This window comes from Sinocyclocheilus anshuiensis, unplaced genomic scaffold (assembly GCF_001515605.1).
Source record: "Sinocyclocheilus anshuiensis isolate Anshui unplaced genomic scaffold, SAMN03320099.WGS_v1.1 scaffold487, whole genome shotgun sequence".
Taxonomy (NCBI): domain Eukaryota; kingdom Metazoa; phylum Chordata; class Actinopteri; order Cypriniformes; family Cyprinidae; genus Sinocyclocheilus; species Sinocyclocheilus anshuiensis.
The window spans coordinates 1,724,795-1,731,988 of NW_015548240.1; the positions used below are offsets into that span (position 1 = coordinate 1,724,795).

The window sequence follows — 7,194 nt, forward strand, 5'->3', positions numbered from 1 at the left end:
ACTGGTGATTCCACTGAATATTTTGTAGAACTTACTTAGAACTCAATTAAAGTGACAATCCCTGTGGAGTAGCCTTTCAGGGCTTGAACTTACAACTTTTCCAGTCCGTATTTTTAACCACTGCATCACACTACCCCCAAATGTAGTATATTTAGACATCAACTTCAATAAGAGATTACTTTATAGCTAGTGGTTCTTTGGTATGAGACCAATGCATAATATTTAAACACGAAAAATATGGTCCAAAAGCCTCTCGCCTTCAAGAGGAACAAAACAAATGCAGACGAAAGGGGAAGCATAGAAAATTAATTAGAAACTGCCTTGAGTCTATATCAGTGTGAGCCTCATTCTCAAACTCGTCTATAACTTTCTCTCTTCTATCTCTCTGCCTAAATACCAAAGCAAACCACAGCATGAAATAATCTCCTTCCCGCGGCACATCCACGGATGATGCAAGCGCACCCAATTCACTGCTGCAGATTGTCTCCGCACTCAAACCATAGCGTTTGTCTGCAGAATAACAATATTTACCTTCATGAGAATCTTACAAACATCATCTAAACACACTGGAACATCTTAAACGTACAATACACATCACTGGCAGTGTAACGACATGGCGTCTGTTTTCACTGTAATGCTACATGCTTTCATGCTCATTTCATCACAAGCTCTGAAGCTTCGCTTTCAGCCGGAGAGACAATTCTTCGGGTTACGGTGGCAACTTTTCAACAACTACAGACGATGGCTTTAATGCAACCTTTCAGAACGAGAGCTAGCCAGACACTTCGCACTCCCTGGTGGCCAGCCCTCAAATTCTACTGATTTAATGGCGCAAAGCTGCAAGTGATGGATTTGTGTTTCGAACGTGAAAAAAATAGCTCTTTTTATTGGAGAAATAGAGTAGCAGCGGAGTGCCTGGATGAGGAAAGGTGAGGGAGAGCACGGGCAACCGCCGCCACCATGATTTCATTTCATTCTTGTCTCGCAGCACTCTAGAGGGAGTAATTGAAACCGAGTGCGATACGATTCAACAACGCTGTTTCCATTACCGCCCACTTCTGGAAGCAAGTCTCCTCTCTGTCCCTTGCTTGGTGTTTTATCCATATTCCAGCACAAATGGGGAGCTGGAGTAAACAAAGAATCACACACATGTACGTAGGAAGTGCAGAAATGTACACCATAAACACACTTTTCTGTTAGTGTTTTGGTCTTGTTTTTCAAGTAAAATATCTACAAATTTTACTTGAGAAGAAAAACTGCATTCAAGATGAAATCAGAGCTGCAGTTAAAGTCCACGGACAGGCACCAAAATGAGAAAGTTAAGGCTGTCGCTCGAGTGAACCTGCAAGCTCAATTGAGACTTGGCTTCCTCCTGATGCTCCGTCTGTCTCTCTTTCCATGCAATAATGTCAGGGCTGAGAGGGAGCCCTGCCACTTTGGGCTTCTAATAAGCAGCGCTGATCAAAACACAACAAACCAGCCTTTGAAAAAAACGAGATGCTGGAATTTCAATCAATGTCTGTGCTCCCTTCCAACTGCTGCCCTGTACGTCAGGAGATGCTGCAGAAATTTGCCAGCTCTCTAATTTAGCTTTACAGCCGACAACAGTATGAGTTCAGTCTTTCGGGAAGAGAGTGTGACGTGCCGTGAAACAAATAAAGTAGCCAGAAGCTGTCAAGCAGGAAAAAGTGTAAAAATGTGACATGGAGGATAGCTGGGCGTCTATTTCTCGAAAAATGTGAGAGAAAACAACTGAATTTCATTTCCCAATAGATTGATTTGAGGCTTCTGATGCAATCTGACGTTAAGGTTATAGTATCGTGCCATTATGATTTAAAATCCTGACAAATAATGATATATTGAGTGTTAAACATCAGACTAAGTCTCACTCAAACTATGTGCTTTGGTTATTTATCCTGATTTACCTGACAGCAGTCCATTGGACACTCAATTCTCTTCAACACAGTGGCTGAGCGAGCTCAGGATAGTCTGAGCGCTCTAGCTTCGATAAATTGTCATATTTTCTTTGCTTCATATGCTTCCCTTGAAATTAACTGCACTTAGGCGTAATGAAAGTTTGATGGTCTCGTCGTGTGGGTGGTATCTTTACAGTCAGTGCCGGGCAACTCACAAAGCAGAGAAGACGAACAAGTGAGCGAGGAAGATAGAGAAAGGGAGGGAAGTGTGGTGGGGGGGTTGGGGGTAGACGTAAGTCATATTCATATTCAGACAAGCAGAAAATTAGATCCTCCACCAACCATTCGCTCTAGAGATCGTGAGGGGCTTGTGGGTCTATTGTTAGGCAGCATAAATCGCCTGCGCCACACAAATAATGACCGGTCGTGTCAGGCAAGCATCAACATCATTCCTCGTCCCCTCCAAATCCAACAATGACGTTACAGACAAAGGCCAAAGCAGACGTGTAGTCATTGTGAAGCAATCCTCAGGATACGATATGTCTACTAACTGGAGACTCAAATGGTGGTGCTGGTTGAAAGGTTTGGCCAATGCCTTCAGAAGATTTCAATGGTAACCATTATGCACTATTCAGAACTGAACTGAGAATGTCTTTAAAATTCCCCAGTTTTAATTTTATTTGAGTGGTAAACAGATATATAGATATAATTTTAAATAAAGGAAATAAGAATTAAAATAAACTGAAATAATAAAAAAAACTCATATAACTGAGATTTTAAAAGGGAAGCTTTGCAAAAACCAGGGGCGTCAAAAATATAATATAATATAATATAATATAATATAATATAATATAATATAATATAATATAATATAATATAATATAATATAATATAATATAATATAATATAATATAATATAATATAATATAATATAATATAATATAATATAATATAATATAATATAATATAATATAATATAATATAATATAATATAATATAATATAATATAATATAATATAATATAATATAATATAATATAATATAATATAATATAATATAATATAATATAATAATATAATATATTTTTCAATTGCTAGAAATTCCACAAAAAAAAAGTCAAATAAAAAAAACAAAAATAAATAAACTCATATAACTGGGATAAATGTTATTTTAAAAGGGAAGGTTTGCAAAAAACATGGGTGTCAAATAATATAACATAATATAATAAATATAATATAATATAATAATACAGATTCCACAAAAATGTAAATAAATAAATAAATAAGAAGCACTGTATTCAACATTGATTGTAATAAGACATGTTTCTTGATCACCAAATCAGCATATGAATTTTTTTTTATGAAGGATCCTGCAACACTGAAGTAATCTGAAAGTTCAGATTTGCAATCAATTACATTCTAAAATAGATTAAAACAGAAAACAGTTCTTTTAAATTGTGATAGTATTTCACAATATTACAGTTCTTACTGAATTTTTGATCAAACAAATGCAGCCTTGGTGAGCATAAAAGACTTCCAAAAAAATCTTACCAACCCCAAACTTTTGAATGGTAGTGTATTCTAAATATACTTTATAAGTTGTATTTGCACATGTCAACAGGCACATAAATGTCTAGTGAATTTGTCAACGGTCAAATGCAACTGGACTTTATATTAGATTATTTTAGGAAGGCCACTCAATCTGAGCTGCTTCAACAGAGTTCGAGCTCATTTTCACAGCCAAGGCTTCTTTGGTCATTTCATTTATAACCTTTTTCCCTGCACATGGATTGTTTAGGTTCTCAAGGCTGTTTGACTCTCACAGTGTGCCGGCAGCTCAAAGCCCAACACAAGCTACCAAACCAATAACCCTGGCCTAACTGGGGCACAGGCCCGATGTAATCGAACCAGTGACTCACAAAAGCACCTCGCCAGACAGTTTTCACATGTCGCTCAGGAGGTTAATGGAAAAGAACTCGACTGAAAGGAGAACAAGAGAACAAGCTTACAGCCGTCCGCACATTCATAAGAGGTTTGTTGAGTAAAACCACTCAATATCTTACAAGTCGAAGACATTATCTATCCGTCCTTCACTTGGAGGAGTCCGTGGATGGTATGTTTGGTTTATGGAGACAATATAATGAACCAAACTCTTCACATCTGGAAAAGATGAGCAGCGTAAGCAGCATCTGATATCTCACTTTAGGTAAAGAAGCTCAGGGTGGTCTTCAAGCGTTCATCATCTAACATGTAAATAACTGTATTTTGCAAGTGAATAGCCTCATTTTAGACCAAAGTGCAGCTTTCGTAGCATTTTGTGCGAGGTAACAGTAGAGTTCAGCTCATCATTAAATCATACATCAATGTAATTCCAGGCCTATTCATGCGCAACAACGGCAGGCAACCTTTTCAAAGAGCCAGACCATGAGAGCTAATGAAGTGCTAAATGTGGAGAGCAAACTTCATTTTCATATGTAAATATTCAAAGGTTGCGGGGCGAGGGCAGACATATTTTCTCTGGAACAACGTTGAGGAGAGGAAGAGAAAGAGAAAAGCATTCTGGGAGGCACTCGATTGTGTGCGGGGCTTTTTTCTTCGTTGTGTCGCTGTGTGATGGTGAAGCTTCAAACAATTAGAGCCAATTAAAAGGTATCGAGTCGAAACAAACCCGGTGGGGAGGGCTTCAGTGTAAATACCACAGATCCTTCTCATGCACGTTCCTCTGTGAAAAGCCAAGTGGTTCCTCTCATTTGTATTCCGCCCTCTCAAAGCGAAGAGTGAGAAATGCGAGGAAGGGTTTCTACAGAGCCAAGTGGCATTGTATTACAGGCTGCATTTGCCTAAAGTTACAAGATGTGCTTTGACAAGCTGCCATTGTACGAGGAAGAGGTCCTCTCTAGGTCTGAAAGGCTTCCAGTTCTCTCTGGGCCAAGAAGGCCATGCTTGGAAAAACAAAACAAAATAAAAAAACCTTTAAAAAGATGTGAAAAGAGAACATGGGGTCGCTTGGTTTAAGGGTCACATTGAAAGCGCTGTGGAGAATTGAGCAGGGAGGTTTGTGGCAGATCAGTAAAGCAAATTAGCAGCGAAGGGAGGGGAACAAGAGGGCCTTCAAAAGACGTCAAAAGTGCATTTTCACAGCTTAACAGCAATGGTTCACTCAAAAGTAAACATTTTGTCAAATGGAAATTTTATATAATGCACTGCTTGCTATTTTCCACACAGATAAATAAAGCTTTCAAGCTTTAAAAAGTTTGTGAAAGCACCATTAAGTTACATAAAACTTGTTCATACAACTTGTGTGCTGCATTTTAAGTCTTCTGAAGCTATATAATATTTTTGTTGGACCATACCAAAATTTTATTTGTTATTTACATATAAACAAACTATATAAGTCAGTGAGTTGAAGACCGAATTAGTCTGATTCATAAATGAATCATTCAGACTTGTTTTGTGAACAGAAACATCCAAATCATTGAAGTGATTCAAAAGAATGCTTTGCTCACATATTGAACATCTGTATTTTGGTGGACTATCATTTTAAATAAAGTGTGTAAGAAGTCAGAGTGCAGGGATAACTTTCTCTTCTCTGCTTCAAATTACAACTCCAAAAACAATTCAAAAGCACAAAACGCATGAAACAAAAAAGGGGAAATTTAATTTCAATAAATATGAAGGAAGTAAGAAAAGAGGGCGCCCCCTTTGCCATGACCTCAAGAGCCGCTAAACGCAGCTGTCAAAGGTAGCAGGGCCTGCTGCGAGAAACTTAACGAGTGACTTAGCATAATGTGGGGTCTGCTTTTGAACCTGACCCACCACGAGTGCTTTGGCATGAGATTATATTCACCAAGTTACAGCAGCAGAGAATAGGATGCAAAACCTTGTTGTTCATGTGCACCTTTAGACCTTGCTGGAAAGAAATGTGAGAATATACTGTAGAAAGCAAAGTTCTTCACATTCAAACACGCTGACAATATACAGAAATGTTCAATCTCTCAAAAGAAACATGCTTTCATACAGTGCCTTGTGGTCACAAACACCAATGCAATCCATATTTCCCCATACACTACCATTCAAAAGTATCTCATACTCACCAAGGCTGCATTTGTTGGATCCAAAATACAGTTCAAAACAGTAATTTTTGTGAATTATTTTTACAATTGAAAATAACTGTTTTCTAACATATTTTAGAATTTCAGCAGCCATTACTCCAGTCCTTCAGAAATCATTCTAATAGCGTAAGAAACATATTTTACTGTTATCAATGTTGAAAACAGCTGCTTAATATTTTTGTGGAATCTCTTATAAATTTTTTTCAGGGATCTTTAATGAATTGAAAGTTCAAAAGACCAGAATAAAAAAAAAATAGAATTTAGTGATAAATAACTATACTAAAATGTATTTAAAATACTTTTATTTCATGCTAAGTATACTACAAATACATTTACACATTTATGTACTTAAAATACCTTGCAATTGTACTTAAAGTTTACTAAACTGGTATTCTTAAAGTCTGCTAAATTTTAACAAATAATTTTGTACTTAATGCACTTTAAGTGTGTGTAAGTAGTGCTGAAGTCCAACTAAAGATGAACTGAAGTATATTTGATTGTGCTAAAGTGGAACTATTGCAAGTATACATCAGGTACACTTTAAGTATCTTGCATTTAAAGACTGATATTATACAAAGATCATACAATCCCCATCAATACTGACATTAAAACACATTTTTAGGCTTAATATTAAGAAATGTATGGAAGCCCGTTTCCGCCACTGAAAAAAAAAAAAAAAAAGGTAATTGCGACTTTTTATCTCACAATTCTGACTTTTTTTTCACAGAATTGCGAGATATAAACTCGCAATTGCGAGTTATAAAGTCAGAATTGCTAGATATAAAGTCAGAATTCGGACTTTTTTTCTCAGAATTGCGATATAAACTCACAATTGCGAGCTATAAAGTCAGAATTGTGAGATATAAAGTCACAATTGCGAGATAAAAACTCGCACTTCTTACTTTTTTTCTCAGAACTGCGTGATATAAACTCGCAATTGCGAGTTATAAAGTCAGAATTGCGAGATATAAAGTCAGAATTCGTACTTTTTTTCTCAGAATTGCGATATAAACACAATTGCGAGCTATAAAGTCAGAATTGTGAGATATAAAGTCACAATTGCGAGATAAAAACTCGCACTTCTTACTTTTTTTCTCAGAACTGCGTGATATAAACTCGCAATTGCGAGTTATAAAGTCAGAATTGCGAGATATAAAGTCAGAATTC

The 7,194-nt window shown here is 36.6% G+C and overlaps 1 protein-coding gene across 1 annotated transcript in view; it reads right to left on the minus strand.

The window, feature by feature from the left end:
• Nucleotides 1–7,194, minus strand: part of macrod2 (mono-ADP ribosylhydrolase 2) — a 606,396-nt gene that overhangs the window by 4,510 nt on the left and 594,692 nt on the right. The window lies entirely within an intron of this gene.